Consider the following 19101-nt stretch of genomic DNA (forward strand, 5'->3'; position numbering starts at 1 on the left):
TGCCCCTTCCCAGCCCCCAGCACTGATCTACAGAACCACTGTGGAGAAGGGCCTGGGGCAGGTTGATTCTCCTGGAAGTACAACAAGGGAAACCGAGGACCAGGGAAGTGATTTAACAAGAGTCACCGTGTGGACTCCCTCCCCTGGGGCTGGGGGGGAAGACGGGGAATACGATTGTGGCCCATGACCCCCTGGTCTCTTCCACCCCCAGCCCCCAGGAAGCTGGGCATCTAGACTCAGGTGGGGTGTGGGGCAGGGAGGCCCAAGCCCCGAGGGAGCCAGGAGGCAGGGGAGGGTGCAGGGCACTGCCAGTCACAGCTTCATGCAGGCAGAAAACACAAACCAATTTACGCAGATTTAAAACCCACCAAAGGCCACTTAGTTGGTAAACGAGTCGGATTCTAATTAAAAGACCTCGTCAGAGCTGGGGGAGGGAGAGCTCACCTGCCTAGGAGGAGCTTCGGGGCGCAGGGGGGGGACCTGGGTCCCAGTAGAGCTGCTCCCAGTAGAGCTTCTGGAGTTCTCCCCAGCGAGAGAGAATTTGAGAGAGAGAGGCTGTGGGGCTCCCTGGGGTGGGCAGGCATTGCCCCAGCCAGACGCTTCCTCCGCCAGCCCTTCCTTCTCACCCATCCCTAGGCCAACTCTATCCTGCTGATGCCGACCACTCACTCAGACTGGGAGCACCCCCAGGGCAGGGCCCATGTCTCCTCCCTCAGACTCGGGGCCTCCTTGATGGCAGAGGTACCACTCCGTCCAGATTGGGGGGTCTTGCAGGACAGAACTGGGTGGGATGAGGAGACCCACAAGCCACCTGAGCAGCAGAGTTGGGGCCCAGGGACAGTCAAAGATGCCAGGCTTGGCCTGGGTGCCATCTCCACTAGCCACCCTGGCTGTGCGTGGCTGTGGACTCCTTGCTTCCTTCTATTGGCTGCCCTCTCCTCCCACCCCCCAACGTCCACAGGCCACGCAGCGGAGCAGCCCTCTGACCCCAGTGGGGAGGCCTCCCTCCCCTCAGCTCTCATCTCTGAGGCAGGCAGGACTGATGTCTCAAAACTCTTCTGCTCAGCCCTGCCCGCATCTCAAAAACATGTCTGCTCTCCCTCCCGCCGAACGCCTTTCACAGGAAGGAAACAGAGGCCCAGAGAGTGAACCTGACCCAGTCATACAGGAGCTGGAGGCAGAGCGAGAAGTGGAGCCCAGATGTCCTGGCCCCCAGGGACAAGGATTTTCCATTCCATTATGCTACTTCTCAGAAAGCAATCACCAGGGGAGCCCCTCTCCAGGCTGCCAGCCCCAGGAGGGCACAGACTAACAACCTCCTTAGGAGGAATCGGCAGCGAGGTGGAAAACATGCCGCAGCACCCTGGGCCCAAAGCAGAGAAAAGCCGTGGGCCACGGCCCAACCACACCCCTGGTCCCCTCCCAGCCCAGTGGATGCTCACCACATGGTCATCAGGGTCCCCGTGCAGCGTCCTGACCACACTCCTCAGACGAAACCCCCCCAACCCCACTCCTTGCAAAAGGGCCAACAAGCCAGCCCCTGCCCTCCTTCTCCTCGCACCCCACCCTCCAAGCAGGCAAAGCCATGGCATTACCAAGAATCACTGACTTTGGGGGTGAGAAAGGTCTGTTCAAACCCAGCCCTGCCACTGACAAGTTGTGTGACCTTGAGCAGGTCAGCAGCCTCTCTGAACCTCAGTCCTCTCATTTGTTTTTTTCAAAATAAGCTAATAACGCTCAGACAGGCGTGCAGGTTGTGCACTGCACAAAGGCACTGGCCTAGGGAGCAAGTGGGGGAAAGTTTCTTCCTGATCTGCCCAATCGCCTGATTTCCTTTCACTCCACTGTCAGAGTTTTATCAGATCTAGGACTGTAGGGTTTTGATTTTTAGCTACTAATGAAGATCTGCCTAATTGGCTTTCTCAGGAAGGAGGGCGGACATGTGGAGGGGAGCATGTCACCCCCAGTCTGAAGTTGTTGTTGGAAAAGCTGGGAACAGCCCTGGCGTGTGCCCACACAGTGTTGCATTAACAAGCCAACTCCTGAGTGGCATCTCCACCGTCACGCACCCAGGGAAAGTGTCCTGTTGGCTCCACATCTCCTTGGAGAGGCAGCGGAGAGGAACACAGGCTGTGAGGACCGGAAGGAGCGAAGACACGACAGTGGGAAGGGAGGGAGGCAGAGGCTGTCCTGCCGGCTCTGCCACCACCCCGAGAAGCCGCCAGAGCTCCTTCTATCTCAGGGGGCACTGGAGCCTCAGCGTGCTGCTGCCGGGGCAGTGGATGTGGGCAGAGGGACCTTTACCATGCCCCCCCAAGCTGCCTCAGGCTGAAAACATGAAATCAGAGGGAGATATCCTGTTCCCAGGGGGAGAGACCCCAATCTGTTGGAAGTGAGGGGTGGAAGCCCCACCCATCACCCTGTCTCACCACAGAGAAATGTTGTCAATCCCCAGTGTTCATCGAGGGCCTCATAAATGCCGGGCAGGAGCCTCGGCCTTGCTGGACCCCTCCAGAGCCTCCTCAGACACCACCCTTCCTGGGTCAGGCTCTCTCTAGGAGGCCTCTTCCCTGCCAACCCCGACAGCTCAGCCATCAGAATCACCAGGGTCCTGGGGCCTCCAGACTCCATGACACACTCGATTGCTTTAGCTCACTCACACTTCTGTCGTCATACCTGTGCACCATGGTGCACACCCACGTACCCAGCACATGTTCACCAACACACATCCTGTCACAGACTGCCTCTCCTTCACCCACCACAGGCATTTACATGCAGAGGGGCACACCCAGGCCCAGCCAGGACTGAGGCCAACACACAGACACCACCCTGACTCTCCACTCTGCCATCTTAGATGCCATGTGGACAGGGCGTTGTGCCCATGCACACACACCAAGTGCATTTCAGACCCCCTGAGAGACTGCAGTGCATCTGAAGGCTCCCTGAAGCGCCAGGTTGAGGCGCCTTCAGCTTGGGGTGCAAGACAGCGGGGATCCCATTTGCCCATCCTGAGTCCAGATACACCTTCTCAGGGAGGCAGCTTCCTTGCCCCTCTCCTACTTTGCCAATTTCAGGGTTTCCTTGCTGAAGTGTTTACATTCTGTCTTGAAATAGAGGGATGGGCCCAATGACCTCAAGGCCGCTCCTCTCTGACCAATATTTACCCAGCAAGGCGATGCCAAGGACTGAGATGCTCCTCTCGGACCTGTGCATCCCCAGCCCTTGTTCTGCCTCTGCAGGGGTGAGGGGCTGGTGGGCCTTTGACCCGCTTCCACCTGGTGCTGTAGGTCAAAGGCCAGGGCTGCTGGGCTCCAAGGCCCAGCCCCCACCTCCCAGGTTAATCACTCTACTGCCTGCAAGCCAATGAGAACCAACAGTCAAATTGGCACCCCTTATTTTCCCTCCCTAGGGAGGCCAAGGTTAGTACCACTAGAGACTCCGGGGGATGGAGGAGGAGGGAGCCCGCAGAAGGCAGGAGGAGACTCAGCGAGTTTCCTGCCTGACAGCTGGGTCCAGGCTGACCTGGGAAGCCTGACCAGATACCAGGGGCATCTTTCGGAAGTTCTCTCTGTTGTCTAACCTGAACCCTTCCACCAGAGCAGGATCCGGGAAGGTGGAGCACAGCTGGAAGGCAGGGAGAAGAGTGGAACCTTCCCCTCCATCTGGGGTGCTGAGGTTTAAACTCCGCACCAGGCTTGCTCGATGTCGTGGGAAACACGGACCAGCCATGAACGATAAGCCCCCTACCCATGACACTCTACGAGGGCTCTTAGAACCAGTACTCATTCGACTCTCAGAGTCACCTGGTGAGAGATACAGGTGAGGAAGCGGAGGTTCAGGAAGGGGTGACATGTCTGAAGTCAGAATTAATAAGTTGAGGAGGCTGATCCCAACTGTGGGGGTTCCAAGCCCAGATCCCCCTCCTTCCCCCCACACCCAGCTGCCCCTGAGGAAGATGCTCATTCCGCCACCGAGGCATCCCTGAGTCTTTGCCCAAGCCATGGGGCCAGAGCCCCTCGCAGCCCCTCAGTCTGTCCCACTCCCTGAGAAGGGAGCATTCAAACGACCCTCCTCCCCAGGGAAGCACAGAGACCCTCAACCCCATCCTCTTGGGGAAGGCCTCCCACTGGAAGAGCAAAGGGACCCCTCCCCAGGGCGGGGCTGAGGAGGATGGAGGAGGGGCAGGGAGCAGAGCTGCCCCACGGCCACAGAAGCCCAGGCCAGGAAGGGGGTCCCACAGTCCTGAAAGAACCTCCAGGGCACCTACCTTTCCACAGCCCTCTTCTCACCCTTAGCTGGGTGCAGAGTGCCCCCAGCCCCTGCCCCAGGCTGTGCCGAGACAGGAGAGCGACAAGCCCTCCCTATCTCAGGATCGCCCCCCAGCCAGGGCTTGGATACTCCAGGAATGGGGAACTCATTACATCCAAGGCATCCATCATTTTGTGGGGCTCCTCTTTCCTTAAAATGAGCCAGAGTCTGTGCCCATGACCCTTAGTGGGGCCCAGGAGCAGGTCATGACCTCTTCCTTTGGAGCAAAATGGAGGCTCCTAAACCCAAATCTTCTTTCCTGAGCCCAAAACCTCAGGTCCTTCCTTCTGTGGCCTGGCTTCAGCCCCCCAGCCATCTGCACTGCCCTTTGTTGGGTGAGCCCCATGTTGTCACCACCCTTCTTAGTTGGTGGCCTCCAAAACAGCTCCAATGGTCGAGATGAGGTCTGAGCAGCCAGGTGACCTCACTCTGCTTCAGCCCTCGCGGCCCTCCTGCCTGCAGCACGGATACCAGGGGAGGCAAAGGCCCAGGGCATGCCCAGCCCTGCTCTGGGACCAGAACAGACATTCCTTGCCTCCTGCTCCTAACTCTCAGGCCTCCCCTGACCTCGGGCCTGGGGGGCCACCTGGACTCCTGCCTGGGATGGATAACTCTCCTGGCAAAGTCAGCTGAACCTGTCTGCTCCTTCCAGGCACTTCCATCTCCCTCTGGTGCCTGGCCTTGCTAACGTCATTCAAGGAGTCTGCTCTGGGTCTTAGTTCCTTCCCAGCAACTATGTCCCTCGCAGCCCCAGCAAGGCAGATCAAAGCTCCAGGCACGAAGGACTGTGTCCAGGAGTCTAAATGGGCAGCCTGCTCTGACTGTCACTCTCTGGTTAGTGGCCTGAGGCCCGTGATGTCCTGTCCGGCAGCCAGCCATCTCAGAGGTATGCCCAGCCACTTTGAGGACTGAAAAACCACAGCCCACATAATAATCGCTGATGCATATTAACCACACAGTGCTTCCTCCTTGATAACCTACTTCCTCCTCCCCAGTGCTGACCCTGCCCTGCGGCCAGAGGGGCTCCAGGCTTGGAAGAAGAGGCCCTGTCACCCATCAGCTGCTTCTCCACACTGTGCCCCGTATCTGCATCCCAGGCTCGCGTGGCGGCTAATTCTGGCATCTCATCAGACAGTAATTGTGGGGGAATCAGCAGGACTGTCATCTCTGCAGCTCAGCACCTGTCACCACACCACCATCCCCAGGCTGCTGGGCTGGGACCGGAAGCTGAGGGAGGAGGAGTGCGCTGGGGTGAGGGGCATAGTTGCAGCCTTTACTTCCTTCAACCCTACCTCTCCACAGGGTCTGTGATGCACGTCTACCAGGTGGCCACTAGCCACACAAGTGCTCCCTGTCACCCAGGGCAGGTACTGGCTGCATGTGTCATGTGTCACATGTATGCATGGCCATGACCAAACAGAGCAGGAAGGACACAACAAGCCAAGGCTCAAATCTTGCCTCGTCCCCTTCCCATATGTGTGACCTTGAACAAGTTCTTTTACTTCTCTGGACATCAGTTTCTCCAATGGCAAAATGGGGAAAACAGTGCCTACCTTGGGAAGATGGGAAGAAATAAAAATGTAAAGTCTCTAGCCCAGTGCCAGGCACATGTATGATCATGTATTCACTTAAACAATTAGTATACACCTACTATGTGCTAGGCAATGTGGGGACGCCATGATAAATGAATCCTGGTTTAGTAAGGATCACATTGGGGCCACACTGGGCCACAGGCATTTTGTTTGGCTGGTGGTGTTTTGTTTTGCTTTGTTTCTTTGAATTTTAATGTCTTTAAGGAGCATATGTACTCTTCTCCTCACCACAGTCCCCACCCTTCCCTATTGTCCTCATCCACTGCTTCACTCATTTCCTGCCCCTGAAGGCACTGAGTTTGCTGCCCCCAAAAGCAAAAGTGGACTAGTAGGTTCAGTTGTGTCCAGAACCACTGGCCATGAGAGATTTGACAGTACCATGGGAGCTCAGAGGGGCACTTCAGGGAGGAGCAGAGATGGGAGGTGACAAAGGGAAGGTGTCTGTTTCCTGGAAGAGGAGTCACAGAAGCCAAGGTTCACAGAGAGGGGAGGCCAGGCCCAATGGGAGCTGATGGAGACAAAGAGAGCTCAGGAGGTCCTTCCCGGTGTTGGATCTCCAGGCCCCAGGCACCTCCCGCTCCTCCAGAACTGCTTCCTAGGTGGGCCTTATTGACAGAGCTACCCTGTAAGACCACCTCCCTTACCTCACAGCCAAGCAGCATCTGCTGTCACAACCAAGTCATTGAGTCACTTCCCTGTCCCCATGCTCTTTTCCCAGGTTGAGAGGAACTCTGCCAGAACCGAAAGGAAGTCTGAAAATGGGAACTCTCTAACCTCCAGCCCCCCACTCCGCCCCCCCACTCCAGGGTCTGGGGGCCCCTGAGACTCCCCAGGGGGAACCAGGAACTGGGGTGGAGGAGGAAAGTGGAGATGAATCTCAGTCAATTCTCAGTGGCACAAACCATGAAGGAACCCTGCCTATAGGAGCACAGAAAGTGGGGCGAAGGCGTACCACTCAACACACAGCCTGAAGGATTGAGGCTGGACCTAGGATAGGCTCCAGGTGGAAGGCAAAATGGAAAGAGGGGCAGTAGGGCTGAGGCTGCCATGATGGATTATCTGTGTGGCCCTGGGCATGTCACTTAATCCCTCCGGTCTGCCACCTCCGCCGGAAAACAGAGACAACAGCATCGAGCTCACAGGACGCTTGGGAGGATGAAATGAACTAACACATGTACCGAGCCTAACCCAGCCTATGGCTCATACATTATTGAAGAAACAGTCAATAAATATTCGTCACTAGTATTTTCATTATTACCACAGACGATTTTTTTTCAAAACTCAGCAACGATGAAATGACAGCCCCCTTTGCCAGCCCTCCACTCCCTCGCTCTCTCTGAGCCCACAGAGGAGCACAAAGATCTCTTCTAACAGAAACCAGAGTCAACAGTGAGAGGCTGGTCCCACTGAGCCCACCTCCATGGAGCCTCTGGCCCCTCGAGATACCTCCCCCACCCCTACCGCAACCCCAGGCAGTCTAATAATCCTTCACAGCACTTTTCCAAAGCCCACCCACATCTGACTCCACTCTGGGGGGTCAAGCAGGAACGTGGCCATTCCTCCTCCTTACAGACGTGGAAAGTAAGTCTTGGAAGGGATGGAGCTCCCTGCGTTTGGGAGTATTCCAGAAAAGGGTGGATGAAAGAGGACAGCATTCAGGACCCCTCCCTGGTTCCCCACCCCGAACTCACCCGGAGGGTGAGGGCCGCTCTGCTGTTTGTGTGGGGAAGGGGCTGGTGGCCTGGGTGACAAGGACAGGGGCGGAGGGAAAGGGCCGCAGTCCCCAGTCGCTCCTGCCTCCTCCCAGCAGCAGCCGCGGAGCGGGGAGCGAGGGGAGCAGCATCGTTGCTCTTTTAGGAAAACGGTAATTTTAATTAAGGGCAGACAAATGAGCGCTCTGCAGATTGTCTCCGAGCAAAGTTATTAAAAAGCCATCAAGGCGGCAGCAGCCACAGTGGCAAGGAGGGCTGCCTCCCTGAGCTGCCCGCCGGATTGGGGCTGAAGCACCTTCAGACAGCTGGAGAAGGCTGGAGGACGTGGAGCCTCCAGCCAATGCCAACACAGGATCCTGCAGCCCCTCTCCCAAGGCGGGGCAGGGGCCGCACCTAAGACAGTGCCCAGGGCACAGCCTGCCCAACCCAGGGCGGGGACAGAAAGAAAGCCAGCAATCAGGCAGCCCCCGCGGTGGGCCAGGCTCTGTACCAGCTGCTGCTTCTCCTTTATTCTTCTCAGCAACCCTGCCATTTTAAAGGCAAGAACACTGAGGCTCAGAGAGGGAAAGTGGCTTGTCCAAAGCCACACCACTGGGAAATGACTTAAGTGACGATTTGAACCCAGGTCAGGATGACTCTCAAGTCCAGTGCTCCAGGCCGCTAGTCCTGGGCACAGAAGAGAGGGTGGCCTCCCAGCCTGGGCTCCCTGAGGCCCTCTGAAGGGGCCTCAGCACTGGACCAAAAATGCTACTCACAATCCCAGGGTTGCCAGGGACTTGGGGCCTCAGTCCCTGCCTGCTGGGCAGGGGCACACTAGGAGAGGGGCGCCATCAGGTCAGGGGACACTCTTCAGGGACATAAAGTACAGAGCAGCTGCCAGCAGGGGGAGCAGGGGCGGATGAGTGCATCAGTGGGCACAGTCACAGCCCTGGGGTGAGGCCAGGTACTCGATGGCCCGCTGGCCAGGCCACATCTGGTGAAGCCCCACAGCTGGTGAATTCAGCCAACCCCTTAGCCTCTATTTGCTGACCACTTAAGCAATGAAAGAACCTCTCTGTCTAGGTCACTGTTGGACTCTGAGCCCAGCCCAGTGCCTGGCACAGAGGTGTTCAATAAATGTTCACTGAATGACTGAATGAATGTACGAGTAAATGATTGAATAAATGAAATGAGATCACAGGTTTGCAAGTGCCTATAAACTAAACAAAGTTGAGCTTGGATGCAGTCCCATCTTCTCCCATCCCCCACCCTCTGGCCACGCTGGAGTACTGGCTCCCCGCCCCCCCGCCCCCCCCACCCGGGGAGGAGGGCCCCTTGCCTCTGACTCCCTCCCCAGGCCCCCAAGTCCCTCAGCAGAGGGTTCCTGCCTCCTCCCCCTCCCCAGCCCCGATTACATGACAGCCTTGCAGCCAGCACACATATACATGCACACGTGCTTGTACACACACACTAACTCACATGCACACACGTGCACACACAGACACATTCTCTGCCAGGCCAGGTGCCCTCCCCGGAGTCAGGTCTCTGCTGCCTCCTCCCCTGGCACAGGCCTGGGCCCCCCAGGGATTGCCCCCTCCCCCATTTCCAGCCCTCTAGGCTGGGGAGGGGCCTCTGGCTAAGGAGCAGGGGCTGCGGGATGGTGGGGGAGGCCTCCCTCCTGGCTTACTAACCTGGAGACTTTAAACAGAGGGAACAGAGTCCTGGAGGCTTCCCTCCCGCCGCTCGCTGGAGCCCTGGGTGAGGGACAGGAAAGGAGGAAAGTCGTGAATGAACGCCCCAGGCCTGAGCGGAAGGGGCCGGGGCAGGGGATCCCAGAGTGGGAGGACCGTGGGCCATGGGCCACGGGGAAGAGGGAGCAGGGACAGAGCAAGGCAGAGCCTCAGGAGCTGTCCGTCTGGGGGTCACTGGGGGCTGGGCGCAGGCAAGATACAGACTGGGTGCCAGAGGAAGAGCAGGGGCTGAGGGGGTAACAACACTAGTGGGAGACAGACAAGAGGACAGACAGCAGGACAACATAGAAAACACGGGGTCCCCAGGTTGGGGTCCCCGGGACAGCCAACAGGCCAGGCCTGGTTCTCCTCCCAGAAACCGGGGCAGACTCTTTTCTAGGGTGCCCACACAAGATCCCAATGACAGCACCTGGGAGAGCCCATCTGCCTCCCTCAGCCAAAGTCACCCCATTCTGGAAAGGCAGGTGGATCTGGAGTCAGAGGGCCGGCCATCAGTGCTCTGCTGACAACCCTCTCCCAGCCCACGGGACCCCATCTGCTCACTCACCCCCTCAGCCTGGGGAAGGCCCCTCCTCTGCCTGCGACAGAGGAAACGGGTACTTCACACCCAGCAAGCACTCGCTCACCCACCGCAGTGGGGCTGTGCCTGGAGTCCTGCACCCAGCTCCTGCCTCCACACCCAGCCGACCCTCTAACCACCAGGGCAGGGCCTCCCTGTGCTGTCCATCGTGGCTGCCTCCCTCTCACCTGCAGGAAGTCCTTCCACCTGTGCTCTGGCTCCCTCATGCTGCCGTATCTGTCTGTCGCCTCTCATCCTGGGGCACGCAGCATAAGACCCTTCCTGCCCAGAGACACTGTGGCCTGGGCACCCTCTCGGGCACAGCCCTCCCTCGGCTGGCTCAGACCCATCCATACCCACATCACGTCTGGCTGCAATCGTTCTCAGAGCCCCCTGCCAATCTCATGGTTCCAATTTTCCCACCGATTACCCCAGACGCAGGCACCCCAGGGAGAAGCAGCTGTTGTTCCCAGATGTTGGGACATTGACTGGGGGAAGAAATCAAGAATGTTCACTAACGAATCCAGCCCCAGAGGGCTTCCTGGACAAGGTGGGGGGGTGGGCGGGGAAGGGGCAGATGGATAGAGGGGCACAGCGTGTGGGCGGAAGACTCAGGAGACCTGGCTTCCTTCTCACCAGCGGCCTTAAGCGGTAGCTCCAGGGGCCCAGCCCCAGAGAGGCTGGGGTGCCAATCTGGGTTTCAGAGAAGACTAAGAGGGTTTCCCATACATGCCCTTCCTCCAGGGAGAGCGGTCCCGTCCCATCATTTAGTTGGAGGAGGACGACGAAGATGAAGAAATTACTGTTTATTGAAGGTTGACAATGTGCCAGAAACTCTGCCTAAATTACCTCATTTATTCTTGGTACCCACCCTGTGAGGGAACCACTGTTGTCAGCCCCAATTTACAGATGAGGCAAAGTGACTTGCCCAAAACCACAGAGCAAGCAAGTATCTTGACCCCTGAGCTAAACTGCCTCCCATCCATCCTCCCTAGTCTCGGCTGTCTCCCATTCAGTGCCCTCTGGGAAGTTCTGCTTAATGTCTAACCTCTTTCAGTCCCATGCTCCATCATAAACTATTTCTTAAGGACAATGAGTGGAAGAGAAGGCTTTGCTTCAGTCTCTTTCTGCCTCATCCTAGGAGTGGGAGGCAGATGATTCTAACACTGGGCTGCAGATGGACCAGGGACCAGGGAAGGGGGTGAGCTGCGGGGTCAGGAGAGGTGAGTCCAGGATTTCCTGAGCTTCACCTCTAAGAGACTTCTGGCTCTCCCACCTCCCTCACCGAAGAGGCTCCAGGAAGCCCATCAAAAGCCTTCTTGTTTCACCATCCAGAATTTCCCCCAGCCCCAGGCTAGGGAGAGCCTAAAAAGTCTGGAGCCGGTCAGTAGAAGGAGGCTGGGACAAGAACGGGGACTCCTCAGGCCAGCCTGGCCACTGCGTGGGGCACAGTAGGCAGGGGACAGCCCAGGAGAGCAGTCAGAGGCCTGGATGTCTGCAAGGGCTTCAGCGAGCCATGGAATGCCTTCCCAACGAGCTGGGATCATTAATTCTTTCCCAATGAGGCAGATGCTGGTGCCTGGGGTGACGCCACAGATGCCTGCTGTGTCTGCAATTATCACACGCCCTCGGGCAGGTGGGAGCCAGCAGGACACACCCCTCCACCTCCTATGCTCTGCACAAATATCTCTAGCTAGGGCCTCTCCATGGGGGTCTCTGGGTCTGGGGGCCCCCCTGTGGGCCTGGGGTCTCCAGCATGCTCTGTGGCTGGAGTGGAAAAGAAGCCAGTGTCCTGGGATAAGGTTGTTTGCAGAAGTGAGGAAGGTAGGCCTGTGAAAACCCAATTCCTTCCCAGTCTTTCTCTACTCCATGCCGGGACATGCAGGCAACTGGACCAGGTGGCTGAGGATACCGGGAACCAGGAAAAGGTTGTGCAGGAGCTGAGCCTGCGGCTGGAAGTGCCTCGGCAGAAAACACGGACTGGATTATAGTCCCTGGCTGGAATGGAGGGTGGCAAAGTCCGTTCTGCCTGGTGGGAGGAAAGCAGTGTTTGAGTCAAAGCTGAATCCTCGGGCCACTCCTTTATCCATCCTCCAGGTTGAGAGGGCAGATTTAGGCAAGGTGCGCCTTCGGAGCAGGAGGGACTGTTTGTAAGGGGTGTGTGTGTAAACGTGTGTGCGCCAACATTCTCTTTGGCCAAATCTCCATTTTTCTTGGTTTAGCTGGAGCTGGGAAATAGTCTTCCCACCTTCCACGTGGCGAGGCATGTATAATCTCAGGGGACAGGAGGTAGGCAGAACCTGTGACAGCTAGAAGAAACCTTAGAGATTGTCTAGTTCCACCCTCCCCTCTCACACCAAGAACACTGAGGACCAGAGGGAGCAACTAACTTGCCCAAGGTCACACAGCAGCAGAGGAGGCAGGCAACCTGACACCGGTCCAATGCTTGCTCTGCCCTGGGGGATCAAAGAGCCACTTCCCTGTCCCCTTCTCTTCCCCAGCAGCTCTGGACCGCTCTCTATCATGGCCCCCTGCAGTCTACCAACACAACAGCCATAAGAGGTTAAGCTGGATCTGTCAAGCTCCTCAGAATGGCCCAGGTCATCTCAAAGGTCATGCCAACCAGTCCCCTGCCCCGAAGTACAACACCAGCCTCCTCATGCTCAAACACACCTATCATTGAGGTAAAAGATGCAAAAACATGGCTGGAGCTCCCACCTTGGCGTGGCCACCCTTCCCACACAGGAAGGTTTTCCTTCCATCTAACCTCGATTCCTGCTACCACAGCGTGGGCCTGTTTCCTCTCCAGCTGTCCTGCGCAGAGATGGAGGAGGGGCAGAACAGGTTTCCTGGCCTCCAAACCCTTCTGTTTGCCCATCCGCAGCAGAGAGGACGAAGGCGGCATGTTCCAGGCCGCTGGGCCCTGAGCCCAGTGCATGCGTGGTGGGGGGGGGACGGGGGGGGGCGGGGGCAGCAGTCTGGGTGTGAGCAGCCCGGGGGGGGGAGAAACAGTTCTTCAGGGAATTGTCCCTCCAACTCCTCACTCCCTGCAAAACTCAAAATCTCAGGGTTTTGGAGGGTCTTCTCTGGGCTCAGAGACATCTGTTCCCTCCCCACACCATTTATTAAGTGTTCATTATGTGTCAGGCACCATGCGGGACATTTTCATCTATTGTTTCATTTAATCTTCACAATAATTCCAGTCTCAAACTAATCTGCCCCCTGGGACAGTCCCTCCCTGAGACTAAATCTGACCTTCACCCCTCTTGCTGCATTTCCTCTGGCCCAGTCCTCCTTGGTTGGCAGTGGAGGGGATTTTGGCTTCTGTCTTCAGAAATTCTCACTGCGACTTAGTGGCCTCACATTATCCTCTCCAGGCCGCCAACCTTTACCCCAGTCTTGCCCGTGTGATGGGCATCCTGGGGGTGAAAGGAATGGAGGCAGGACTGAGGCTGGGATCCAGGGCACTGGCCTGTGCTCCACATACACAGAACACATAGTAGGTGGCAGGGGAGGAGGCCCTGGGGACAGTCCCCATGAGATCAGGCTGGGCTGACGGAGGTGGGGGCAGAACTCAGGGCAGCAGGTTCTGTGATGTCTGCGACCCTGGCAGGGAGCATTGGGCCTCATCTTTGGTGTGGTGACTAGGCAGGGCCCAGAGATGCAGTGCTCTAGTTCTCTCTCAGTGACCTTCACTCAGGTCCAAGTTCCAACCCCACAGACCCAGAGCCCAGGGGCCTGAGCAGAAGCAGGCAGGGGCACAAGACAGCAGGACTTGCCCTCGGCTATGGGCCGGAGCTGAAACCAGAGGAGGAGCGCTGACACGTGGCTAAGCTCCTGGCATACAGGTAGGCCCTGGGAGTGGAGCAGGGAGACCCCCAAGCCCCTCCCCACCAGCCTCAGTGGGGCTTCACACCCTCATAGTAGCCACTGGCAACTTCAGTGAATTCACACAACACTTGTTTGGACCTTTCGGAACAGGAGCGATTAGGGCAGGGACCCCCTCCCCCAGGGCTGTCCGTCCCCCGCCCCCCATCCTGCTTCCAGCATGGCTGGAACACAGGGGCCAGCCTTACCTCCCCAGGGGCTGTGCAGGCCTCAGCTTCCGCCTCTCTGGGAGATTGGAGCAGTGAAAAGATGGGCCAATGGGCAAGGGGAGTCGCAATGGTGGGTGGGGCTCTGGTCCCTGTGGGTGGCACCCTCCCCCTTCAAGCAGGCACCATTAATATATGCAAAGCATATGCAAATCACCCAGAAGAGAGACACAACATCGGTGGAATGTCAGAAGAGACCTTGGAGATGATCCAGCCCACGCCCCCTCATTTCACAGGTGAGGAAAGAGGCTCCCCTGGGAAGGGACTTGCTCAAGGTCACTCGGACATTTGGGCACTGAGGAAGGGGCCTAACAAAGTCTCTTTACTCAGTCCAGTGCTTTTTGCGCAACAGTGTTGTCCTTCATATGGGGGGTTTACAAGATGGCAAAGGGGGCGCAGGGCCTGGATGGTGCTCCAGGCAGACCTACCAGAGACCCTCAGGGTGTCGGGGAGAGATGGGGCCAAGAGGCTCCCTGGATCCCTCCCTTCCCACCTCTGAGCCTGGAGACAGGTGTGGTGGGTGTGTGGGGAACAGGGGCAGGGGCGGCTGTGCCAGGACAGTGGGTGACGGGGGGTGGGGGGGGGGTGGAGGGCCAGAGGCTGGAGGCACTGGTTTCCGGCAGTCAAGCAGCAGTAGAAGGCAGCAGGGGAACTGGAGTGTCTGAAGCCCAATGTCAGGGCAAGGTGCCCGCTGTGGTGCGGGGAGGGGGACGGCGCCCTCACAACACACACACACACACACACACACACACAACTCTCAGTGCTCAGCAATCCCCTTCCGCCTGGACTCTGATAACTATGGCACCTGACAGACCATAATAGTCAACCCAGGCCCATCCCTTCAGTTACTACAGCTGCCCCCACAGCCCCCAATTTGGCTTCTCAACCTTCCAGACAGTCCTAGAAAGCAGGATGGGGAAAGGAAGACAGACAGATGGGAAGGGGCAGACAGAGAGAGAACAGGGGACAGTAAGGAGCAGAGAAGGGGAGACAAAGGGGAAAGAGAGAGAGATACCATGAAGGGCAGAAAGAGGGGAGACCAGGGGGAAGAAAGTGGGGGAGACCGGGGGTGCTGAGAGGTGGCTGTGGGAGCAGTGGAGTGGTGGGGCGGGGGTCAGGGGAGTCCCGGCCTCCAGAACCAAAGAACAAAGCTAGAGCCTGGGCACGGGGCATAGGAGCCCCCTCGGGGCTGAGGCTGTCTGGTGGCAGTTGGGGGCCATGCCCCTGCCCCTCTGCCCACCTCCCCAGCAACTCCTCCCGCTGCCAGGAAATCAGTCAGGAAATCAGTCGTCCCTCCTCTGCCGGCCGCCCTCCCTCCCTCCCTCGGGGCAGGCAGCGCTGCTTCCCAGCCAAATCCAAAGGCTTCATCTAGGCTTTTCAGAGCGGGGAATGAAAGACGGGGAGGCGAGTGCAGCCCTCAAACCCGCTGACGGCCAGATTTTTATTATCTTTGCTCGAATGGGCCCTAGGAAGCCAACAAGGGATTCTTCAAAGAGCATCTGAGTGGCTCATTGAAGCCTGCGCCTGCACCTGCACTGGCCCACCCACGGCAGGCAGCCGGGGCCTGGGGGACACAACCTGTCCCCCACCTCCCACCAAGCCCAGAGACCAGATCCAAGACTGCCGGGAGCCTCACCCTCAGCTCCCTGTGCCTAGGCAAGGGCCACTAGGTCAGGCAGCCAAGCTTGAAGCCGAGGCCCAGGCCCGCTGGGCCTCTGGGGCAGTCTCTGCCCCTCTCTGGGCCTCAGAGGACACAAATGAAGGAAGAAATTGGATCTCCTTGCCAGGGCTTGGAGGAGATAAGTGCTTGGGATTCCTCGAAAGAGAAGTTTTTATGGCAAGCCCTAGATCCTGCCCCTGAACTATCTGCCTGCCCCACACCCACAGGCCCCCTCACTTGTCTCCAGACTCCCCTTCAGAGGACCCCTCCCAACCACAGCTGCCCCCTCATTCCCACTACTCAGGATGATCCTCAAACCCCAAATCCAGCTCCCTAGCTTCAAATCCTCAACCCCATCTCCCTTCTTTCCCCAAGACCTAACCTGGGGTGGGGGTAGGGCTAAAACAGACCTGGTACTTCAAAGAGCCCAGCCCCTCCCTCCCTGCTTGGGTTTTGTCAGAGAAAGCCAAAGTTGGCACTACACAGACGGCAGCCGTGCCACCTCCGCCCCTCAGCTCTGACCACACCATTGAGACCGATGCCCAAAGCCAAAGAAGGAATCAATAGTCCTAATTAAACCCTTTTTCCAGGGTGGGTCCCTGGCCAGAGAGAGAGAAAGAGAGAGTGCATCTGAGGGCTCTGCATCCCAGCACCAACGCCATACCCTGTACATCTTTAAGAAACCTGGAGCCCAGCAGGAACCGGGCCATGATGACCCCAGATCCCGCGCCCCCATTGGGCAAGGAGGACAGCAGGAAGCCTGGAGGGGGGCAGGCCTCCCAGTGGCTCATTCCCAGGGACCCTTCCCCAGGAGAGTTCCCCATCTCCACTCAGCACTGCCTGAGGACCACAGTTGCTTCTTCCAGATCCCCAGAGCACGTGGGGGACCCACGTCTCCATCCCAGCCCTGAGGGTCATCACAGAGAACAAGCCATCACGGTAAGGGCGGAAGGGGCAGGGCTGGGGGGGGCACTGGACAAAGACCCTCTTGTCCCCAAGGCGGGGTGGCAGGAAGCCAGGGCAAAGTCTTTGCACTCGCTGCCAATGGTGCCTGGGTGCCAGGCAGTCTGGGTGGAGGGGGTATCTTATTCTTGGAACCCCCTCCCCTTATGCCAGAGCCCCCACCCCCATCCCTTGCTTCTACACCAGGCCACCAGCTAAGCTAAGTCTCTACCCCAACAACTCTCAGCTTGCCTGGAGCCCTCCTTCCTGTGTGAATGCCCAGCGCTGACACTTGTCCACCCACGGTGGCCCCAATACCAACCAGAACCAGCAAAAACCCTCACACATAAACCATAATTGCCCCCCACATGCATACACACATATATGCACAACCATGCCAGAAACCACCACCATCATAGCTGCCACCAACAATGACAGAGCCTCACATTTTCACAGTGACAGGCTCCATCTAATGCATCATCAATTCTTTAAGACCAGCAAGAGGGCTAAGGAAGGATGAGAGAAACTGAGGCATGGAGTTAGACGGCAAAGCAGTTGGCTCAAGGTCACCCAGACCAAGATGTCCAGAGTCGGGAAGGAGGTATTTCCCGCCACCCCACCCCTCACCCCCCACCCCCCACCCCCCACCCGCCGCAAAGTGCTCAAACCCCAGCCAAGGAAGGTTCAGACCCAGAAGCTGGAACTCTGGGCAGCCACTCCCCACTCCCAGCCCTCATCTGTCTCCCCTTCCTCAAAACGACAGTAGCTCCAACATCTTCCAAAAGGCTTCGGCCAGGACCCCTGTTCGCTCGCCGAACCCACTTCCCTTAAAGTTGGGGGCTGCAGGACCTCCTGGTTCCACAGTACCTATTTTGTGAGAGGGAAAGACCGACCAGGATCTCATGGCACAATCCCTGTTCCTGCTCACCTGGCTCCCCTCGGCCCCCGGGGTCCCTCGGTGCAGCCTCCTCCCTGGGAGAGCGAGCCCTGCCCTCGGCTGTCCTCTCCCACCAGGCCAGGGCAAAGCGCCGGAGGCACTGCCAGGGCTGCATGGGGAGGGGTGGGGCGGGGGGGCTCGCACTAGCAGCCGCACACGCCCCGCCGGGCCCTGCCAGCCGAGCTGCGGAGGCACCCGGCCGGCCCCCTCTGCTTCCACCAGCATCCTGCTGCCCCCACCGACAGGACTCGGAGCTGGTCCGGGAGCTTCTGACGTAGCAGGGGGGTGCGTGGGAGGGGAGGGGGGGCCACGGCGCGTCCCCTCCCCAGCCCCGCCCTCTGCCCCTCAGCCTCCCGCCGTCCCTACCTCCTCACTCACCCTAGATGCTCTCCCCAGCTGGGGGCGCCCTTCCCTGCCCTGTGGCCTCTGTAGGGGGAGGGCTTAAGATCAAATAGCCCCTCCCCCTTGTGGCCCCTCCCTACCCCCCAGCCGACCGGGGAGCGGGTCCCCAGTTTCTGCAACTGCTGCCTAGGCTCCGAGGTCTCCAGGGCTAGGGCCTCGAGGTGAGGTGGGGGGGGGGGGGGAATACAGGCTTGTATCCCGGCAACACAGCCAACCGCAGAATGCATTCATCCCCTTCCTTCCCTGGGGGGGGCTGGCGCAAAGCGCCTACTACATGCAAGTGCGCGCACCCCATTCTGGGATCTGGGGAAAAGAGAAGACTTTGATGCTCCCCCCACTTCTCCATCCCCCTAGCCTCCCCCTGCATCCTGCTCTTCCTCCTCCTCGGATGGACCACTCCCCTCCCCCACTCTCCTCATCAACCATCCTCCTTCCTCTTCTCCCCACCCCTCCCCCCTCTATACATACCCCTTTAAATTTTAGCCCCTCGGGCCCCCTCCCCCGGAAATCGCGAGGCCCTCCCCACCTGGTTTCCAGCCTCGCCAATCCCTGACCCCCTCTCTGGTCCCAGCACTCCTCTCGCCCCGGTCCTTCTCTCAAACCCGGCGCGCCGCTGTCCCCTACCCCCCACACACCTGCGCCCCGAGCATCCCTCGCCCCGCCGGCCGCCGCCTCCCTGGCCCGGCCGCCGCCCCCGCCCCCGGCCGAGGGGAAAACACACAAAGAAAACAGAAATACCTTCCACTTAAGCATGGAGGCACATTAGGGAGGAGAGAGACAGGGACATGCCTTGGGACGGAGCGTTCCCCATCGGGCGGGGGCGCGGGGGGCGGGGGCCCCGGGCCGGCCTGCCAGGCGCTCGCCCTCTCGCCGCCTCGCGGGCTCCTCGCTCGGCCCCAGCCCTGGGGCGCGGTGCCAGGCGGGCGGGCCGGGGGCGCGGGCCCCGCCGGGGTGGACCAGCTGGGAGGGCGCCGGCGGCCGGGCGTGTGGGTGCGCGCGCGCGCGGGCGTGTCACCGAGTGTGCGAGAGCGTATATGTGTGTGTGTGTGTGTGTGTGTGTGTGTGTGTGTGTATGTGTGAGCGCGCGCGCGGGCCGGCGCGGGTGTGTCACTGCGGACGGGAACGCGCGCGGCGCGGGAACGCGCGTATGGCCGGAACGTACAAA

General features: G+C 58.9%; 1 protein-coding gene across 11 annotated transcripts in view; it reads right to left on the reverse strand.

Annotated features, from left to right (window-relative positions):
• Nucleotides 1-9316, reverse strand: part of SRCIN1 (SRC kinase signaling inhibitor 1) — a 56911-nt gene extending 47595 nt beyond the window's left edge. For 10 of the 11 annotated variants that reach the window (XR_006890841.1, XR_006890843.1, XR_006890844.1 and 7 more), the window contains exon 1: nt 6545-6563. The gene's annotated coding sequence lies outside the window, so the exon portion shown is untranslated. Of the gene's footprint in view, nt 1-6544; nt 6564-9282 lie in introns of those variants that run through there. The other variant, XM_046677561.1, reaches the window with a different exon arrangement.
• Nucleotides 9317-19101: the final 9785 nt, after the last annotated feature.

Source organism: Equus quagga, chromosome 11 (genome assembly GCF_021613505.1).
Source record: "Equus quagga isolate Etosha38 chromosome 11, UCLA_HA_Equagga_1.0, whole genome shotgun sequence".
NCBI classification, from domain to species: Eukaryota; Metazoa; Chordata; class Mammalia; order Perissodactyla; family Equidae; genus Equus; species Equus quagga.